This window comes from Phyllobates terribilis, unplaced genomic scaffold (genome assembly GCF_046119375.1).
Source record: "Phyllobates terribilis strain yellow unplaced genomic scaffold, ASM4611937v1 Scaffold_1213__1_contigs__length_355869, whole genome shotgun sequence".
Lineage (NCBI taxonomy): Eukaryota > Metazoa > Chordata > Amphibia > Anura > Dendrobatidae > Phyllobates > Phyllobates terribilis.
In genome coordinates, this window is record NW_027363973.1 from 148,146 (window position 1) to 168,333 (window position 20,188).

Sequence of the window (20,188 nt, forward strand, 5' to 3'; positions counted from 1 at the left end):
CCTTGTTATCAACAGCAGCCTTTTAAACTCACCTGAGCTAACAGGTATGTGCGCTGGTTACTCTGCTGCGCTTAAAATTTCTTTTTTGGTTTGCTACAATGCCTTTTCTGAAACGTTGTCTCCTTCTGCTGGAACACTGACTTCTTTCATTTAATGCCTGCAGACTATAAAAGAGAACCCAACCCAAAAAGTTTGGTTGATTAGTCTGTGGCATTCTGTTAAACTGTTGCTTATGGCGGTCTCTGTGAGCTTCTCAGCGACATTCAGCCAGCCAGGTATCCTGCCTGCAGTAGATGGAATGTGGCAATGGAACGCTGGCTGCGCGTGTCATAATAGGCTCTGAGCCTTTATATACCTGTGCACAGCAGCAGCCACCTTCAGTCTGCTGCTGGACAGCCAACAGCAGCAGCAGCAGGAGAGGTATGTAATCAGGAGCCCTCCTGCTAAGGGTAGACAGCTGCTCGTTCCACCCCACCCCCCGCCTTAATTGGTTCTCCTCCCTTCCAACGGTGTTGAGGCGGGTGGGAACAGCAGGGGGTGAAGGTGCTGTGTTTAAAGAGGTGGAGTTATGCAGATCTAAAACGCGTGGATTGCAGCAGCAGCAAGCCGAAAAGTGCAGGCATGTAAGGGATCTAGAGGTTGACAACATGTCTTCTTAACGGGAGTCCAGGAGCTCATCTCCACAAATGGACTTTTCAGGATCCTTGGGTGGCTCCGTAGTTTGAAACCAATTCTGGTTATCGCTTCTCGGCCTTTTGGCTGCGATCTGTAGTGGGTTGCGTCATTTGGCCAAGGTGATCTAGGTGGATCTTTGCACTCGGCCTTCTGGATCTTGGTCCAGCTGCTGCTATTGGGTGTGGAGCAAAGTCTAGATTTGCCTTTTCTTCCTGGAGGACGGTTCTTTTTCGTGGTGTGGAGGTCGGTAGGACGAAGAGGATTGAAATCCGGGTGGAGCTGCGATCTGCTGTGTCGTTTTTTTTCCTGATCATCTGTGGAAAAAGAAGGAGGAAAAGAATATGGAATCGAAGAGGCCATTTGGAGGTAGGAGGGAAAATCGGGAGAACAATTCCAATGACTATTTTTCAGAGGATTATCCTTTGAAGGATACACTCCGTTTGTTGGTGGCTCCTGGTTATCGGCAGGAAAAGGATTCCGAGTTTATCTTCAGAGAGATTTGTAAATTTCTGAAGATTGAAAAGGAGGAACTTTTTTGTTTTCAATCCTTTTTTTCGAGAGGGATATATGATTTAACTTTAATGGGAAACTCTCAGTGTGAAAGAGCCTATACTCTCTATGAAGTTAATAGGGAGAACGAGCTTTTTGTTGGAGTGAGAGTGATTCCCTCCTTTCAGTTCTCCATGAAACTGCTAACAATACATTTGTTCAGTCCATTTGTTACTGATAGTGAAGTAATAAACTATCTAAGTGCATATTGTGAGAAAGTTATCCCAAGAAAACGTGGGGAAACTAGGTTCGGAGTGTGGAACGGAAAAAGGGTTTTTCTGGTAGCCTTCAAGAAGGACCCAGAAGAAGAAGGTGGGGTACTTAGACCACCACCAAATGTCTATGTTAATCGTAGCCGTGGATATCTGTTTTTTTCGGGTATGCCTAATTATTGTTATGGGTGCCGTAAATATGGACATTTGGATATTGTGTGCAAAAAGTGTTGTAGGTGTCCCGGTTCAGCTCATCAGGAGGATGCATGTCCAAATAAGAAGAAAGGAGGCGAGGAGGAGATGGATACTTCATCAGAACATCGGCAGAATGAAGCCGAGGATGGTGAGGAAGCAAGTGAAAAGAGAACTGATGAGCAGGAAATGGAGGAGGTGAGAAAAGTAAAGAAGAAGAAAACACCGGAAGAAGAGAAGAGAAAGAAAGAAGAGAGAGGGAGGAGGTCGGAGGAGGATGAGAAAAGAAAGATGGAAGAAAGGAAGAAGGAGAAGGAGTTAGAAGAAGATAAGAACAGAGAAGAGCAGAAGAAAGAAGGTCGGGAGAAGGAAGAGCAGAAGAAAGAAGAAAAGAAGAAAGAAGAAAAGAAGAATGAAGAACGGAGGATTGAAGAATTGAAGTCTGTGCTGGTGGGTGTGGGACAATTAATGCAGAGAGTCCCTCCACCAAGCAAAGAGAGTAATATAAAAGAACAAGGGGGTGAAGTAAAAAAGGGAGGCGCAGGGGGAAAGGTGGTGGTAGAGAAAAGTCAAAGCCTGCCTGTAATAGGGCCTTCCCCTAGGGGGTTTTTATCTCAGAGTATACCCTGTGGTCAGGAAAGGATGGATTCATCAAAAATTTTGAAAAGAAGTGTAGATGATAAAGAGCGTGGTGTAGGGCCATGTGTAGTAAAAGTATTTGCTTGTGAAAAGGATTTTGACATTTCCAGTACATCAGAGTCGGAAGGGCTGAGTATCGATGAAAGTGCTTTGCAATCCGATGAGGGCGGGGGAGATAGCCCGGTGCCAGTCACTAAAAGATGATCAGGGCGGCTTCCCTGAATGTTCAGGGTTTCAATGACTTATATAAAAGAACTGTGATTTATGACTATTTTAATAATGAAAATTTTGATTTTGTATTTCTTCAAGAATGTAATTTGTCAAAGAAGTTAAATTATGATTTTTTACGGGGTATATGGAAGGGTAATTTATGTTTTTCAGGCGGGAATGAATTCAGAAGTGATGGGGTTGGTTTTATATGTTCCAGGGAATGGGAGATTACCAACTACGAAGAAATATACCCCGGTAGGATTCTAAGAGTGGATGTAGAAAGGAATGGGAAGAAATATAGATGTTTTAATATTTATGCCAATACAGAAAAAGTTTTAAGGTTACATTTGTTTGAAATTTTGCAGCTTTTTATCCCAGGTGTAGTTCCAGTAATTTTAGGGGGAGATTTTAATTGTCAACTAAATAATGTAAAAGATGGTTCGGTTTCTTGTCTCAAGGGTATTTTATCTTCTTTTAACCTAAAAGATGCTTGGTGGTTGGACGGGCAGAAGAAGGAGTATGAAATTACTTGGGAAGGAAGAGGTTGTTCCTCGAGAATAGATTATTTGTTTATATCCAAGGATTTTACTTGTTCTAATTTTAAAACGCATAAAGCACCTTTTTCTGATCATAGAATAATTGAATGTACACTGATGGTAGAGGCGGATGAGGGAAAAAGGCCGTCTCATTGGAAACTGAATGTATCATTGTTACAGCATAAGGAGGTAAGGGAGGATTTTAAATTTTTCTTTGAGAAACTGAAATTAGAAAAGAAATGTTTTGACTCTACTTTTAAATGGTGGGACTACATGAAAAAGGAAGTTAAATTATTCTTTATGGAAGTAGGCAAGAGGAAAGCTGCGGATAAGCGACAGTCATACAATAACCTTAATGCAAATCTACAGTGTCTGTATCAGTTTAGGAATAATGGAGTTAATGTGGAGGAGGAAATTATGGTGACGAAGGAAAAAATTCAAAAATGTCTGAGAGAAAAAGGAAAAGAAATTATCTTTAATTCTCGTGTGAAGGTGTTGGAGGAAGACGAGAAATGTACTAAATTCTTTTTTAAAAAAATCTGTGAGAAAAAGGCCTTTATGGGGGTTTTAGAGGGGGAAAGGAGTTTGGAGGGGAAAAAGATGAAAGTGAAAGAATTTTATGATAACCTGTTTTCAGCAAAAAATACAGATAGGTCTTTGAAGGAGCATTTTTTAGGAGGGTTGGATAAATGTTTTACTAAGGAAAATAAATTATTATTATCAGAGGGTATTTCAAAAGAAGAAGTTTTTAATACAGTTAATACATTGCAAAACGGTAAGACACCAGGGTCGGATGGGTTACCCATTGAGTTTTATAAAATATTATGGGATATTGTGGGGAATGAATTTTATGAAATGTTTTTAAAAGTTGAGTCTTTATGTCGTGTCCTGGAGTCATGGTTGGAGGGGGTAATTGTTTTATTATACAAAAGAGGTGATAGAGAATTGCTAAAAAACTGGAGACCGATTACTCTTTTAAATACAGATTATAAAGTTTATGCGAAGCTGTTGGCAAATAGATTAAAGAAAGTGGTGAGTTCGGTGATAGATATAGACCAAACGTGTGCAGTTCCAACGCGGAAGATCAGTGACTCGTTGATTTTAATTAGAGACATAATATGGGATGTTTCCGATAGAAGACAGAAGATGGCGTTAATTACTCTGGATTTTGAAAAGGCTTATGATAGAGTCGCCCATGATTTTTTATTCGATGTTTTAAGGAGAATGGGTTGCCCGGATGATTTTAGTAAACGTATTAAATCCTTGTATCAAGCATGTTTTAGTAAAGTATCTGTAAATGGGTTTTTATCTGGAAGTGTAAAGATTAATTGTGGGGTGAAACAGGGATGCCCCTTATCCCCTATTCTTTTTATCTGTGCGATTGAGCCTCTTTTAACTGCTTTTAGGAAAGACAAAGTGATTAATGGTTTTTTTATTCCTGGGAGTTGGGGAGAGCAGGTTAAAGTGGTGGCTTTTATGGATGATGTGACTGTTTTTGTAAAAGATTTAAGAAGTATGAATAGGGTTTTAAGAACGGTTGAATGGTTTGGGGCGGCATCAGGTTTTAAGATCAATTTGGAGAAATCTGGTGTTTTAACGATGGGCGGTTTTATCTTAGAATCCGATTGTAAATTATTGAGAGTCTTTGAAGCAAAGATTTTAGGCATCTATTTTTCGGAAGAGTGTGGAAATGTAAAAAATTGGGAATCACTGTTGGAGAGGGTTAGGAAAAAGGTGTCTTTTTGGAATCTGAGAGAGCTAACGTTGGAAGGGAAGATTTTAATTATCAAGCAGGTTTTACTCCCAATGATTTTATATGTTGCAACCATTTTTATTCCACCTGTCAATGCGATGAAAAAAATTATTAAAGTATGTTTTAATTTTTTATGGAGATCAAAAATGGAAAGGGTTAAGCGCGAAGAATTGTATAAGCCAAAAAAGAAAGGTGGTAAAGGTTATCCTGATATCAAAGCCTTTTTATATGCAAAGTATATGGCAAACTGCATAAATATTTTATTAGGGTCAGAATCGAAGCTTAAAGCCTTTTCTATTTATAATTTGGGTTTCTATATAAGAAAATATAAGTGGGTGGACATGAGATTGAATAGACCTTATAGATTTTTACCCCCAAGTAACTATGTTGTGCTGGAAAAGATTTTGAGAGATTATGATCTAAAAGGTTTTGATCTTAAGGTACTGAGGTGTCATAAAAAGATATTACAAGTCTTGGAAGGAAGGTTAAACACTAGTCCAGTGGAGCACTTTATGCCAAAGATAGTGGACAGGATTTGGCTGAATGTAAACTATGTGTTCTTATCAAATGAACATAAAGATTTGTTATGGTGTATAATAAAGGATTGCTTACCGACACGAGAATTTCAGCATAGACGTGGTCTTGTTCGTTTTGAAAAATGTCCAAGACAGAGATGTGGAGGTAGTGAGACTCCTATGCACGTATTCTGGAATTGCGAGTTTGCACAAAAAGTCTGGAGGAAAATGTGCAATCTGATTAAAGCTGTGAGTAATGTTAATTTTTTAGATTTTAACAGGGTGTTCTATGGGATGGGTGTAAAGGAAGAAGATTTTAAGGTGGTGTGGGTGATAATAACATGTGTAAAGATGGCAATTTGGAAGGTGAGAAACATTTTGATTTTTAAACATAATGAAGTGTCTGTTGAACAGTGTATTAAGTTGTGTCTAAGTTATTTATTTATGTATTTTTGGAAGGACAAAATGGTTTTGGGCATAAGAAAAGCAGATGTATTGTGGAAGCAAAATGAATGGAATATACTTACTGTGTAGCCTTTGTTGTCATTGAAAATCTTTTTCTGGAAAAATACAAATATTAATTACAGGAAAAAAAAAAAAAGTTAAAAAGAAAGTTAAGAAAAAGGAAAGAAGGAAATATATATGTATATATATATATATATATATATATATAAAAAAAAAAAAAAAAAAAAAAAAAACACACGATGATGGATTTGAGTCTTGGTTTTTGCTTTTAAAGATGTAAGACTTTGTAATCTGAGTGTAAAAAAAAAAAAAAAAAAAATCTGTTCTTATCAGTTTAATATCTGATACGTCCCCTATCTGGGGACCATATATTAAATGGATTTTTAGAACAGGGAGATGGAAAAAGAGCTTGCTCTGTCCACTCCACGCATTGACCTGGTATTGCAGTATCTCCAGGACCGGTGCACCCCTTCTTTAATGCAGTTTCTAAAATCAGAAAGAATTGAATTCAATGTTTTTTGTTCATTTTGCTTGTTTGTCGGATTTTGGGATGGACTCTTTGGCTTTGCTTTTCTTCTCCTCATTGGATTTTTCATGTTCAAAGTTGCAGAAGCCAGATTACAAGCTCATTTTGGTTCAACTTCAGCAACTGTGCATTGCATTGCCATGTAATGTGATGCAATGCTATCTTTCTAGCTCTCCCTTTTTACTTCCTTTTGGATAAACAGACATATTAGGCAAGCATTTTGGAGCTTTCACCTAAATAACTACAGGTGGTGAGATAAGCTGCACAATATAATTGACCTTTCAGTATATTGTTGCACACACACCATCTATTTAGCAAATGCCCTTGTTATCAACAGCAGCCTTTTAAACTCACCTGAGCTAACAGGTATGTGCGCTGGTTACTCTGCTGCGCTTAAAATTTCTTTTTTGGTTTGCTACAATGCCTTTTCTGAAACGTTGTCTCCTTCTACTGGAACACTGACTTCTTTCATTTAGTGCCTGCAGACTATAAAAGAGAACCCAACCCAAAAAGTTTGGTTGATTAGTCTGTGGCATTCTGTTAAACTGTTGCTTATGGCGGTCTCTGTGAGCTTCTCAGCGACATTCAGCCAGCCAGGTATCCTGCCTGCAGTAGATGGAATGTGGCAATGGAACGCTGGCTGCGCGTGTCATAATAGGCTCTGAGCCTTTATATACCTGTGCACAGCAGCAGCCACCTTCAGTCTGCTGCTGGACAGCCAGCAGCAGCAGCAGCAGGAGAGGTATGTAATCAGGAGCCCTCCTGCTAAGGGTAGACAGCTGCTCGTTCCACCCCACCCCCCGCCTTAATTGGTTCTCCTCCCTTCCAACGGTGTTGAGGCGGGTGGGAACAGCAGGGGGTGAAGGTGCTGTGTTTAAAGAGGTGGAGTTATGCAGATCTAAAACGCGTGGATTGCAGCAGCAGCAAGCCGAAAAGTGCAGGCATGTAAGGGATCTAGAGGTTGACAACATGTCTTCTTAACGGGAGTCCAGGAGCTCATCTCCACAAATGGACTTTTCAGGATCCTTGGGTGGCTCCGTAGTTTGAAACCAATTCTGGTTATCGCTTCTCGGCCTTTTGGCTAAGATCAAGTGTAGTATCTGTTCTTATCAGTTTAATATCTGATACGTCCCCTATCTGGGGACCATATATTAAATGGATTTTTAGAACAGGGAGATGGAAAAAGAGCTTGCTCTGTCCACTCCACGCATTGACCTGGTATTGCAGTATCTCCGGGAACGGTGCACCCCTTCTTTAATGCAGTTTCTAAAATCAGAAAGAATTGAATTCAATGTTTTTTGTTCATTTTGCTTGTTTGTCGGATTTTGGGATGGACTCTTTGGCTTTGCTTTTCTTCTCCTCATTGGATTTTTCATGTTCAAAGTTGCAGAAGCCAGATTACAAGCTCATTTTGGTTCAACTTCAGCAACTGTGCATTGCATTGCCATGTAATGTGATGCAATGCTATCTTTCTAGCTCTCCCTTTTTACTTCCTTTTGGATAAACAGACATATTAGGCAAGCATTTTGGAGCTTTCACCTAAATAACTACAGGTGGTGAGATAAGCTGCACAATATAATTGACCTTTCAGTATATTGTTGCACACACACCATCTATTTAGCAAATGCCCTTGTTATCAACAGCAGCCTTTTAAACTCACCTGAGCTAACAGGTATGTGCGCTGGTTACTCTGCTGCGCTTAAAATTTCTTTTTTGGTTTGCTACAATGCCTTTTCTGAAACGTTGTCTCCTTCTGCTGGAACACTGACTTCTTTCATTTAATGCCTGCAGACTATAAAAGAGAACCCAACCCAAAAAGTTTGGTTGATTAGTCTGTGGCATTCTGTTAAACTGTTGCTTATGGCGGTCTCTGTGAGCTTCTCAGCGACATTCAGCCAGCCAGGTATCCTGCCTGCAGTAGATGGAATGTGGCAATGGAACGCTGGCTGCGCGTGTCATAATAGGCTCTGAGCCTTTATATACCTGTGCACAGCAGCAGCCACCTTCAGTCTGCTGCTGGACAGCCAGCAGCAGCAGCAGGAGAGGTATGTAATCAGGAGCCCTCCTGCTAAGGGTAGACAGCTGCTCGTTCCACCCCACCCCCCGCCTTAATTGGTTCTCCTCCCTTCCAACGGTGTTGAGGCGGGTGGGAACAGCAGGGGGTGAAGGTGCTGTGTTTAAAGAGGTGGAGTTATGCAGATCTAAAACGCGTGGATTGCAGCAGCAGCAAGCCGAAAAGTGCAGGCATGTAAGGGATCTAGAGGTTGACAACATGTCTTCTTAACGGGAGTCCAGGAGCTCATCTCCACAAATGGACTTTTCAGGATCCTTGGGTGGCTCCGTAGTTTGAAACCAATTCTGGTTATCGCTTCTCGGCCTTTTGGCTAAGATCAAGTGTAGTATCTGTTCTTATCAGTTTAATATCTGATACGTCCCCTATCTGGGGACCATATATTAAATGGATTTTTAGAACAGGGAGATGGAAAAAGAGCTTGCTCTGTCCACTCCACGCATTGACCTGGTATTGCAGTATCTCCAGGACCGGTGCACCCCTTCTTTAATGCAGTTTCTAAAATCAGAAAGAATTGAATTCAATGTTTTTTGTTCATTTTGCTTGTTTGTCGGATTTTGGGATGGACTCTTTGGCTTTGCTTTTCTTCTCCTCATTGGATTTTTCATGTTCAAAGTTGCAGAAGCCAGATTACAAGCTCATTTTGGTTCAACTTCAGCAACTGTGCATTGCATTGCCATGTAATGTGATGCAATGCTATCTTTCTAGCTCTCCCTTTTTACTTCCTTTTGGATAAACAGACATATTAGGCAAGCATTTTGGAGCTTTCACCTAAATAACTACAGGTGGTGAGATAAGCTGCACAATATAATTGACCTTTCAGTATATTGTTGCACACACACCATCTATTTAGCAAATGCCCTTGTTATCAACAGCAGCCTTTTAAACTCACCTGAGCTAACAGGTATGTGCGCTGGTTACTCTGCTGCGCTTAAAATTTATTTTTTGGTTTGCTACAATGCCTTTTCTGAAACGTTGTCTCCTTCTGCTGGAACACTGACTTCTTTCATTTAATGCCTGCAGACTATAAAAGAGAACCCAACCCAAAAAGTTTGGTTGATTAGTCTGTGGCATTCTGTTAAACTGTTGCTTATGGCGGTCTCTGTGAGCTTCTCAGCGACATTCAGCCAGCCAGGTATCCTGCCTGCAGTAGATGGAATGTGGCAATGGAACGCTGGCTGCGCGTGTCATAATAGGCTCTGAGCCTTTATATACCTGTGCACAGCAGCAGCCACCTTCAGTCTGCTGCTGGACAGCCAGCAGCAGCAGCAGGAGAGGTATGTAATCAGGAGCCCTCCTGCTAAGGGTAGACAGCTGCTCGTTCCACCCCACCCCCCGCCTTAATTGGTTCTCCTCCCTTCCAACGGTGTTGAGGCGGGTGGGAACAGCAGGGGGTGAAGGTGCTGTGTTTAAAGAGGTGGAGTTATGCAGATCTAAAACGTGTGGATTGCAGCAGCAGCAAGCCGAAAAGTGCAGGCATGTAAGGGATCTAGAGGTTGACAACATGTCTTCTTAACGGGAGTCCAGGAGCTCATCTCCACAAATGGACTTTTCAGGATCCTTGGGTGGCTCCGTAGTTTGAAACCAATTCTGGTTATCGCTTCTCGGCCTTTTGGCTAAGATCAAGTGTAGTATCTGTTCTTATCAGTTTAATATCTGATACGTCCCCTATCTGGGGACCATATATTAAATGGATTTTTAGAACAGGGAGATGGAAAAAGAGCTTGCTCTGTCCACTCCACGCATTGACCTGGTATTGCAGTATCTCCAGGACCGGTGCACCCCTTCTTTAATGCAGTTTCTAAAATCAGAAAGAATTGAATTCAATGTTTTTTGTTCATTTTGCTTGTTTGTCGGATTTTGGGATGGACTCTTTGGCTTTGCTTTTCTTCTCCTCATTGGATTTTTCATGTTCAAAGTTGCAGAAGCCAGATTACAAGCTCATTTTGGTTCAACTTCAGCAACTGTGCATTGCATTGCCATGTAATGTGATGCAATGCTATCTTTCTAGCTCTCCCTTTTTACTTCCTTTTGGATAAACAGACATATTAGGCAAGCATTTTGGAGCTTTCACCTAAATAACTACAGGTGGTGAGATAAGCTGCACAATATAATTGACCTTTCAGTATATTGTTGCACACACACCATCTATTTAGCAAATGCCCTTGCTATCAACAGCAGCCTTTTAAACTCACCTGAGCTAACAGGTATGTGCGCTGGTTACTCTGCTGCGCTTAAAATTTCTTTTTTGGTTTGCTACAATGCCTTTTCTGAAACGTTGTCTCCTTCTGCTGGAACACTGACTTCTTTCATTTAGTGCCTGCAGACTATAAAAGAGAACCCAACCCAAAAAGTTTGGTTGATTAGTCTGTGGCATTCTGTTAAACTGTTGCTTATGGCGGTCTCTGTGAGCTTCTCAGCGACATTCAGCCAGCCAGGTATCCTGCCTGCAGTAGATGGAATGTGGCAATGGAACGCTGGCTGCGCGTGTCATAATAGGCTCTGAGCCTTTATATACCTGTGCACAGCAGCAGCCACCTTCAGTCTGCTGCTGGACAGCCAGCAGCAGCAGCAGCAGGAGAGGTATGTAATCAGGAGCCCTCCTGCTAAGGGTAGACAGCTGCTCGTTCCACCCCACCCCCCGCCTTAATTGGTTCTCCTCCCTTCCAACGGTGTTGAGGCGGGTGGGAACAGCAGGGGGTGAAGGTGCTGTGTTTAAAGAGGTGGAGTTATGCAGATCTAAAACGCGTGGATTGCAGCAGCAGCAAGTCGAAAAGTGCAGGCATGTAAGGGATCTAGAGGTTGACAACATGTCTTCTTAACGGGAGTCCAGGAGCTCATCTCCACAAATGGACTTTTCAGGATCCTTGGGTGGCTCCGTAGTTTGAAACCAATTCTGGTTATCGCTTCTCGGCCTTTTGGCTAAGATCAAGTGTAGTATCTGTTCTTATCAGTTTAATATCTGATACGTCCCCTATCTGGGGACCATATATTAAATGGATTTTTAGAACAGGGAGATGGAAAAAGAGCTTGCTCTGTCCACTCCACGCATTGACCTGGTATTGCAGTATCTCCAGGACCGGTGCACCCCTTCTTTAATGCAGTTTCTAAAATCAGAAAGAATTGAATTCAATGTTTTTTGTTCATTTTGCTTGTTTGTCGGATTTTGGGATGGACTCTTTGGCTTTGCTTTTCTTCTCCTCATTGGATTTTTCATGTTCAAAGTTGCAGAAGCCAGATTACAAGCTCATTTTGGTTCAACTTCAGCAACTGTGCATTGCATTGCCATGTAATGTGATGCAATGCTATCTTTCTAGCTCTCCCTTTTTACTTCCTTTTGGATAAACAGACATATTAGGCAAGCATTTTGGAGCTTTCACCTAAATAACTACAGGTGGTGAGATAAGCTGCACAATATAATTGACCTTTCAGTATATTGTTGCACACACACCATCTATTTAGCAAATGCCCTTGTTATCAACAGCAGCCTTTTAAACTCACCTGAGCTAACAGGTATGTGCGCTGGTTACTCTGCTGCGCTTAAAATTTCTTTTTTGGTTTGCTACAATGCCTTTTCTGAAACGTTGTCTCCTTCTGCTGGAACACTGACTTCTTTCATTTAATGCCTGCAGACTATAAAAGAGAACCCAACCCAAAAAGTTTGGTTGATTAGTCTGTGGCATTCTGTTAAACTGTTGCTTATGGCGGTCTCTGTGAGCTTCTCAGCGACATTCAGCCAGCCAGGTATCCTGCCTGCAGTAGATGGAATGTGGCAATGGAACGCTGGCTGCGCGTGTCATAATAGGCTCTGAGCCTTTATATACCTGTGCACAGCAGCAGCCACCTTCAGTCTGCTGCTGGACAGCCAGCAGCAGCAGCAGCAGGAGAGGTATGTAATCAGGAGCCCTCCTGCTAAGGGTAGACAGCTGCTCGTTCCACCCCACCCCCCGCCTTAATTGGTTCTCCTCCCTTCCAACGGTGTTGAGGCGGGTGGGAACAGCAGGGGGTGAAGGTGCTGTGTTTAAAGAGGTGGAGTTATGCAGATCTAAAACGCGTGGATTGCAGCAGCAGCAAGCCGAAAAGTGCAGGCATGTAAGGGATCTAGAGGTTGACAACATGTCTTCTTAACGGGAGTCCAGGAGCTCATCTCCACAAATGGACTTTTCAGGATCCTTGGGTGGCTCCGTAGTTTGAAACCAATTCTGGTTATCGCTTCTCGGCCTTTTGGCTAAGATCAAGTGTAGTATCTGTTCTTATCAGTTTAATATCTGATACGTCCCCTATCTGGGGACCATATATTAAATGGATTTTTAGAACAGGGAGATGGAAAAAGAGCTTGCTCTGTCCACTCCACGCATTGACCTGGTATTGCAGTATCTCCAGGACCGGTGCACCCCTTCTTTAATGCAGTTTCTAAAATCAGAAAGAATTGAATTCAATGTTTTTTGTTCATTTTGCTTGTTTGTCGGATTTTGGGATGGACTCTTTGGCTTTGCTTTTCTTCTCCTCATTGGATTTTTCATGTTCAAAGTTGCAGAAGCCAGATTACAAGCTCATTTTGGTTCAACTTCAGCAACTGTGCATTGCATTGCCATGTAATGTGATGCAATGCTATCTTTCTAGCTCTCCCTTTTTACTTCCTTTTGGATAAACAGACATATTAGGCAAGCATTTTGGAGCTTTCACCTAAATAACTACAGGTGGTGAGATAAGCTGCACAATATAATTGACCTTTCAGTATATTGTTGCACACACACCATCTATTTAGCAAATGCCCTTGTTATCAACAGCAGCCTTTTAAACTCACCTGAGCTAACAGGTATGTGCGCTGGTTACTCTGCTGCGCTTAAAATTTCTTTTTTGGTTTGCTACAATGCCTTTTCTGAAACGTTGTCTCCTTCTACTGGAACACTGACTTCTTTCATTTAGTGCCTGCAGACTATAAAAGAGAACCCAACCCAAAAAGTTTGGTTGATTAGTCTGTGGCATTCTGTTAAACTGTTGCTTATGGCGGTCTCTGTGAGCTTCTCAGCGACATTCAGCCAGCCAGGTATCCTGCCTGCAGTAGATGGAATGTGGCAATGGAACGCTGGCTGCGCGTGTCATAATAGGCTCTGAGCCTTTATATACCTGTGCACAGCAGCAGCCACCTTCAGTCTGCTGCTGGACAGCCAGCAGCAGCAGCAGCAGGAGAGGTATGTAATCAGGAGCCCTCCTGCTAAGGGTAGACAGCTGCTCGTTCCACCCCACCCCCCGCCTTAATTGGTTCTCCTCCCTTCCAACGGTGTTGAGGCGGGTGGGAACAGCAGGGGGTGAAGGTGCTGTGTTTAAAGAGGTGGAGTTATGCAGATCTAAAACGCGTGGATTGCAGCAGCAGCAAGCCGAAAAGTGCAGGCATGTAAGGGATCTAGAGGTTGACAACATGTCTTCTTAACGGGAGTCCAGGAGCTCATCTCCACAAATGGACTTTTCAGGATCCTTGGGTGGCTCCGTAGTTTGAAACCAATTCTGGTTATCGCTTCTCGGCCTTTTGGCTAAGATCAAGTGTAGTATCTGTTCTTATCAGTTTAATATCTGATACGTCCCCTATCTGGGGACCATATATTAAATGGATTTTTAGAACAGGGAGATGGAAAAAAAGCTTGCTCTGTCCACTCCACGCATTGACCTGGTATTGCAGTATCTCCGGGACCGGTGCACCCCTTCTTTAATGCAGTTTCTAAAATCAGAAAGAATTGAATTCAATGTTTTTTGTTCATTTTGCTTGTTTGTCGGATTTTGGGATGGACTCTTTGGCTTTGCTTTTCTTCTCCTCATTGGATTTTTCATGTTCAAAGTTGCAGAAGCCAGATTACAAGCTCATTTTGGTTCAACTTCAGCAACTGTGCATTGCATTGCCATGTAATGTGATGCAATGCTATCTTTCTAGCTCTCCCTTTTTACTTCCTTTTGGATAAACAGACATATTAGGCAAGCATTTTGGAGCTTTCACCTAAATAACTACAGGTGGTGAGATAAGCTGCACAATATAATTGACCTTTCAGTATATTGTTGCACACACACCATCTATTTAGCAAATGCCCTTGTTATCAACAGCAGCCTTTTAAACTCACCTGAGCTAACAGGTATGTGCGCTGGTTACTCTGCTGCGCTTAAAATTTCTTTTTTGGTTTGCTACAATGCCTTTTCTGAAACGTTGTCTCCTTCTGCTGGAACACTGACTTCTTTCATTTAATGCCTGCAGACTATAAAAGAGAACCCAACCCAAAAAGTTTGGTTGATTAGTCTGTGGCATTCTGTTAAACTGTTGCTTATGGCGGTCTCTGTGAGCTTCTCAGCGACATTCAGCCAGCCAGGTATCCTGCCTGCAGTAGATGGAATGTGGCAATGGAACGCTGGCTGCGCGTGTCATAATAGGCTCTGAGCCTTTATATACCTGTGCACAGCAGCAGCCACCTTCAGTCTGCTGCTGGACAGCCAGCAGCAGCAGCAGCAGGAGAGGTATGTAATCAGGAGCCCTCCTGCTAAGGGTAGACAGCTGCTCGTTCCACCCCACCCCCCGCCTTAATTGGTTCTCCTCCCTTCCAACGGTGTTGAGGCGGGTGGGAACAGCAGGGGGTGAAGGTGCTGTGTTTAAAGAGGTGGAGTTATGCAGATCTAAAACGCGTGGATTGCAGCAGCAGCAAGCCGAAAAGTGCAGGCATGTAAGGGATCTAGAGGTTGACAACATGTCTTCTTAACGGGAGTCCAGGAGCTCATCTCCACAAATGGACTTTTCAGGATCCTTGGGTGGCTCCGTAGTTTGAAACCAATTCTGGTTATCGCTTCTCGGCCTTTTGGCTAAGATCAAGTGTAGTATCTGTTCTTATCAGTTTAATATCTGATACGTCCCCTATCTGGGGACCATATATTAAATGGATTTTTAGAACAGGGAGATGGAAAAAGAGCTTGCTCTGTCCACTCCACGCATTGACCTGGTATTGCAGTATCTCCAGGACCGGTGCACCCCTTCTTTAATGCAGTTTCTAAAATCAGAAAGAATTGAATTCAATGTTTTTTGTTCATTTTGCTTGTTTGTCGGATTTTGGGATGGACTCTTTGGCTTTGCTTTTCTTCTCCTCATTGGATTTTTCATGTTCAAAGTTGCAGAAGCCAGATTACAAGCTCATTTTGGTTCAACTTCAGCAACTGTGCATTGCATTGCCATGTAATGTGATGCAATGCTATCTTTCTAGCTCTCCCTTTTTACTTCCTTTTGGATAAACAGACATATTAGGCAAGCATTTTGGAGCTTTCACCTAAATAACTACAGGTGGTGAGATAAGCTGCACAATATAATTGACCTTTCAGTATATTGTTGCACACACACCATCTATTTAGCAAATGCCCTTGTTATCAACAGCAGCCTTTTAAACTCACCTGAGCTAACAGGTATGTGCGCTGGTTACTCTGCTGCGCTTAAAATTTCTTTTTTGGTTTGCTACAATGCCTTTTCTGAAACGTTGTCTCCTTCTGCTGGAACACTGACTTCTTTCATTTAATGCCTGCAGACTATAAAAGAGAACCCAACCCAAAAAGTTTGGTTGATTAGTCTGTGGCATTCTGTTAAACTGTTGCTTATGGCGGTCTCTGTGAGCTTCTCAGCGACATTCAGCCAGCCAGGTATCCTGCCTGCAGTAGATGGAATGTGGCAATGGAACGCTGGCTGCGCGTGTCATAATAGGCTCTGAGCCTTTATATACCTGTGCACAGCAGCAGCCACCTTCAGTCTGCTGCTGGACAGCCAGCAGCAGCAGCAGCAGGAGAGGTATGTAATCAGGAGCCCTCCTGCTAAGGGTAGACAGCTGCTCGTTCCACCCCACCCCCCGCCTTAATTGGTTCTCCTCCCTTCCAACGGTGTTGAGGCGGGTGGGAACAGCAGGGGGTGAAGGTGCTGTGTTTAAAGAGGTGGAGTTATGCAGATCTAAAACGCGTGGATTGCAGCAGCAGCAAGCCGAAAAGTGCAGGCATGTAAGGGATCTAGAGGTTGACAACATGTCTTCTTAACGGGAGTCCAGGAGCTCATCTCCACAAATGGACTTTTCAGGATCCTTGGGTGGCTCCGTAGTTTGAAACCAATTCTGGTTATCGCTTCTCGGCCTTTTGGCTAAGATCAAGTGTAGTATCTGTTCTTATCAGTTTAATATCTGATACGTCCCCTATCTGGGGACCATATATTAAATGGATTTTTAGAACAGGGAGATGGAAAAAGAGCTTGCTCTGTCCACTCCACGCATTGACCTGGTATTGCAGTATCTCCAGGACCGGTGCACCCCTTCTTTAATGCAGTTTCTAAAATCAGAAAGAATTGAATTCAATGTTTTTTGTTCATTTTGCTTGTTTGTCGGATTTTGGGATGGACTCTTTGGCTTTGCTTTTCTTCTCCTCATTGGATTTTTCATGTTCAAAGTTGCAGAAGCCAGATTACAAGCTCATTTTGGTTCAACTTCAGCAACTGTGCATTGCATTGCCATGTAATGTGATGCAATGCTATCTTTCTAGCTCTCCCTTTTTACTTCCTTTTGGATAAACAGACATATTAGGCAAGCATTTTGGAGCTTTCACCTAAATAACTACAGGTGGTGAGATAAGCTGCACAATATAATTGACCTTTCAGTATATTGTTGCACACACACCATCTATTTAGCAAATGCCCTTGTTATCAACAGCAGCCTTTTAAACTCACCTGAGCTAACAGGTATGTGCGCTGGTTACTCTGCTGCGCTTAAAATTTCTTTTTTGGTTTGCTACAATGCCTTTTCTGAAACGTTGTCTCCTTCTGCTGGAACACTGACTTCTTTCATTTAATGCCTGCAGACTATAAAAGAGAACCCAACCCAAAAAGTTTGGTTGATTAGTCTGTGGCATTCTGTTAAACTGTTGCTTATGGCGGTCTCTGTGAGCTTCTCAGCGACATTCAGCCAGCCAGGTATCCTGCCTGCAGTAGATGGAATGTGGCAATGGAACGCTGGCTGCGCGTGTCATAATAGGCTCTGAGCCTTTATATACCTGTGCACAGCAGCAGCCACCTTCAGTCTGCTGCTGGACAGCCAGCAGCAGCAGGAGAGGTATGTAATCAGGAGCCCTCCTGCTAAGGGTAGACAGCTGCTCGTTCCACCCCACCCCCCGCCTTAATTGGTTCTCCTCCCTTCCAACGGTGTTGAGGCGGGTGGGAACAGCAGGGGGTGAAGGTGCTGTGTTTAAAGAGGTGGAGTTATGCAGATCTAAAACGCGTGGATTGCAGCAGCAGCAAGCCGAAAAGTGCAGGCATGTAAGGGATCTAGAGGTTGACAACATGTCTTCTTAACGGGAGTCCAGGAGCTCATCTCCACAAATGGACTTTTCAGGATCCTTGGGTGGCTCCGTAGTTTGAAACCAATTCTGGTTATCGCTTCTCGGCCTTTTGGCTAAGATCAAGTGTAGTATCTGTTCTTATCGGTTTAATATCTGATACGTCCCCTATCTGGGGACCATATATTAAATGGATTTTTAGAACAGGGAGATGGAAAAAGAGCTTGCTCTGTCCACTCCACGCATTGACCTGGTATTGCAGTATCTCCAGGACCGGTGCATCCCTTCTTTAATGCAGTTTCTAAAATCATAAAGAATTGAATTCAATGTTTTTTGTTCATTTTGCTTGTTTGTCGGATTTTGGGATGGACTCTTTGGCTTTGCTTTTCTTCTCCTCATTGGATTTTTCATGTTCAAAGTTGCAGAGGCCAGATTACAAGCTCATTTTGGTTCAACTTCAGCAACTGTGCATTGCATTGCCATGTAATGTGATGCAATGCTATCTTTCTAGCTCTCCCTTTTTACTTCCTTTTGGATAACAGACATATTAGGCAAGCATTTTGGAGCTTTCACCTAAATAACTACAGGTGGTGAGATAAGCTGCACAATATAATTGACCTTTCAGTATATTGTTGCACACACACCATCTATTTAGCAAATGCCCTTGTTATCAACAGCAGCCTTTTAAACTCACCTGAGCTAACAGGTATGTGCGCTGGTTACTCTGCTGCGCTTAAAATTTCTTTTTTGGTTTGCTACAATGCCTTTTCTGAAACGTTGTCTCCTTCTGCTGGAACACTGACTTCTTTCATTTAATGCCTGCAGACTATAAAAGAGAACCCAACCCAAAAAGTTTGGTTGATTAGTCTGTGGCATTCTGTTAAACTGTTGCTTATGGCGGTCTCTGTGAGCTTCTCAGCGACATTCAGCCAGCCAGGTATCCTGCCTTCAGTAGATGGAATGTGGCAATGGAACGCTGGCTGCGCGTGTCATAATAGGCTCTGAGCCTTTATATACCTGTGCACAGCAGCAGCCACCTTCAGTCTGCTGCTGGACAGCCAGCAGCAGCAGCAGGAGAGGTATGTAATCAGGAGCCCTCCTGCTAAGGGTAGACAGCTGCTCGTTCCACCCCACCCCCCGCCTTAATTGGTTCTCCTCCCTTCCAACGGTGTTGAGGCGGGTGGGAACAGCAGGGGGTGAAGGTGCTGTGTTTAAAGAGGTGGAGTTATGCAGATCTAAAACGCGTGGATTGCAGCAGCAGCAAGCCGAAAAGTGCAGGCATGTAAGGGATCTAGAGGTTGACAACATGTCTTCTTAACGGGAGTCCAGGAGCTCATCTCCACAAATGGACTTTTCAGGATCCTTGGGTGGCTCCGTAGTTTGAAACCAATTCTGGTTATCGCTTCTCGGCCTTTTGGCTAAGATCAAGTGTAGTATCTGTTCTTATCAGTTTAATATCTGATACGTCCCCTATCTGGGGACCATATATTAAATGGATTTTTAGAACAGGGAGATGGAAAAAGAGCTTGCTCTGTCCACTCCACGCATTGACCTGGTATTGCAGTATCTCCAGGACCGGTGCACCCCTTCTTTAATGCAGTTTCTAAAATCAGAAAGAATTGAATTCAATGTTTTTTGTTCATTTTGCTTGTTTGTCGGATTTTGGGATGGACTCTTTGGCTTTGCTTTTCTTCTCCTCATTGGATTTTTCATGTTCAAAGTTGCAGAAGCCAGATTACAAGCTCATTTTGGTTCAACTTCAGCAACTGTGCATTGCATTGCCATGTAATGTGATGCAATGCAATCTTTCTAGCTCTCCCTTTTTACTTCCTTTTGGATAAACAGACATATTAGGCAAGCATTTTGGAGCTTTCACCTAAATAACTACAGGTGGTGAGATAAGCTGCACAATATAATTGACCTTTCAGTATATTGTTGCACACACACCATCTATTTAGCAAATGCCCTTGTTATCAACAGCAGCCTTTTAAACTCACCTGAGCTAACAGGTATGTGCGCTGGTTACTCTGCTGCGCTTAAAATTTCTTTTTTGGTTTGCTACAATGCCTTTTCTGAAACGTTGTCTCCTTCTGCTGGAACACTGACTTCTTTCATTTAATGCCTGCAGACTATAAAAGAGAACCCAACCCAAAAAGTTTGGTTGATTAGTCTGTGGCATTCTGTTAAACTGTTGCTTATGGCGGTCTCTGTGAGCTTCTCAGCGACATTCAGCCAGCCAGGTATCCTGCCTGCAGTAGATGGAATGTGGCAATGGAACGCTGGCTGCGCGTGTCATAATAGGCTCTGAGCCTTTATATACCTGTGCACAGCAGCAGCCACCTTCAGTCTGCTGCTGGACAGCCAGCAGCAGCAGGAGAGGTATGTAATCAGGAGCCCTCCAGCTAAGGGTAGACAGCTGCTCGTTCCACCCCACCCCCCGCCTTAATTGGTTCTCCTCCCTTCCAACGGTGTTGAGGCGGGTGGGAACAGCAGGGGGTGAAGGTGCTGTGTTTAA

General features: G+C 42.8%; 10 non-coding genes and 1 pseudogene across 10 annotated transcripts; all 11 read left to right on the top strand.

Moving 5' to 3' along the window:
- Positions 1 to 6,007: 6,007 nt before the first annotated feature.
- LOC141243329 (U2 spliceosomal RNA) lies at positions 6,008 to 6,218 on the top strand (annotated as a pseudogene).
- A 1,115-nt stretch (positions 6,219 to 7,333) lies between these two features.
- Positions 7,334 to 7,524, top strand: LOC141243285 (U2 spliceosomal RNA). Its single transcript, XR_012307574.1, has one exon. It is a non-coding gene; the product is annotated as a U2 spliceosomal RNA (small nuclear RNA).
- Positions 7,525 to 8,636: 1,112 nt separating this feature from the next.
- Positions 8,637 to 8,827, top strand: LOC141243183 (U2 spliceosomal RNA). Its single transcript, XR_012307481.1, has one exon. It is a non-coding gene; the product is annotated as a U2 spliceosomal RNA (small nuclear RNA).
- Positions 8,828 to 9,939: 1,112 nt separating this feature from the next.
- Positions 9,940 to 10,130, top strand: LOC141243185 (U2 spliceosomal RNA). The gene has a single exon (XR_012307482.1). It is a non-coding gene; the product is annotated as a U2 spliceosomal RNA (small nuclear RNA).
- A 1,115-nt stretch (positions 10,131 to 11,245) lies between these two features.
- On the top strand, positions 11,246 to 11,436 carry LOC141243186 (U2 spliceosomal RNA). The gene has a single exon (XR_012307483.1). It is a non-coding gene; the product is annotated as a U2 spliceosomal RNA (small nuclear RNA).
- Positions 11,437 to 12,551: 1,115 nt separating this feature from the next.
- On the top strand, positions 12,552 to 12,742 carry LOC141243188 (U2 spliceosomal RNA). The gene has a single exon (XR_012307485.1). It is a non-coding gene; the product is annotated as a U2 spliceosomal RNA (small nuclear RNA).
- A 1,115-nt stretch (positions 12,743 to 13,857) lies between these two features.
- Positions 13,858 to 14,048, top strand: LOC141243313 (U2 spliceosomal RNA). The gene has a single exon (XR_012307601.1). It is a non-coding gene; the product is annotated as a U2 spliceosomal RNA (small nuclear RNA).
- A 1,115-nt stretch (positions 14,049 to 15,163) lies between these two features.
- On the top strand, positions 15,164 to 15,354 carry LOC141243189 (U2 spliceosomal RNA). The gene has a single exon (XR_012307486.1). It is a non-coding gene; the product is annotated as a U2 spliceosomal RNA (small nuclear RNA).
- A 1,115-nt stretch (positions 15,355 to 16,469) lies between these two features.
- On the top strand, positions 16,470 to 16,660 carry LOC141243190 (U2 spliceosomal RNA). The gene has a single exon (XR_012307487.1). It is a non-coding gene; the product is annotated as a U2 spliceosomal RNA (small nuclear RNA).
- A 1,109-nt stretch (positions 16,661 to 17,769) lies between these two features.
- LOC141243306 (U2 spliceosomal RNA) lies at positions 17,770 to 17,960 on the top strand. Its single transcript, XR_012307594.1, has one exon. It is a non-coding gene; the product is annotated as a U2 spliceosomal RNA (small nuclear RNA).
- Positions 17,961 to 19,071: 1,111 nt separating this feature from the next.
- LOC141243191 (U2 spliceosomal RNA) lies at positions 19,072 to 19,262 on the top strand. The gene has a single exon (XR_012307488.1). It is a non-coding gene; the product is annotated as a U2 spliceosomal RNA (small nuclear RNA).
- Positions 19,263 to 20,188: the final 926 nt, after the last annotated feature.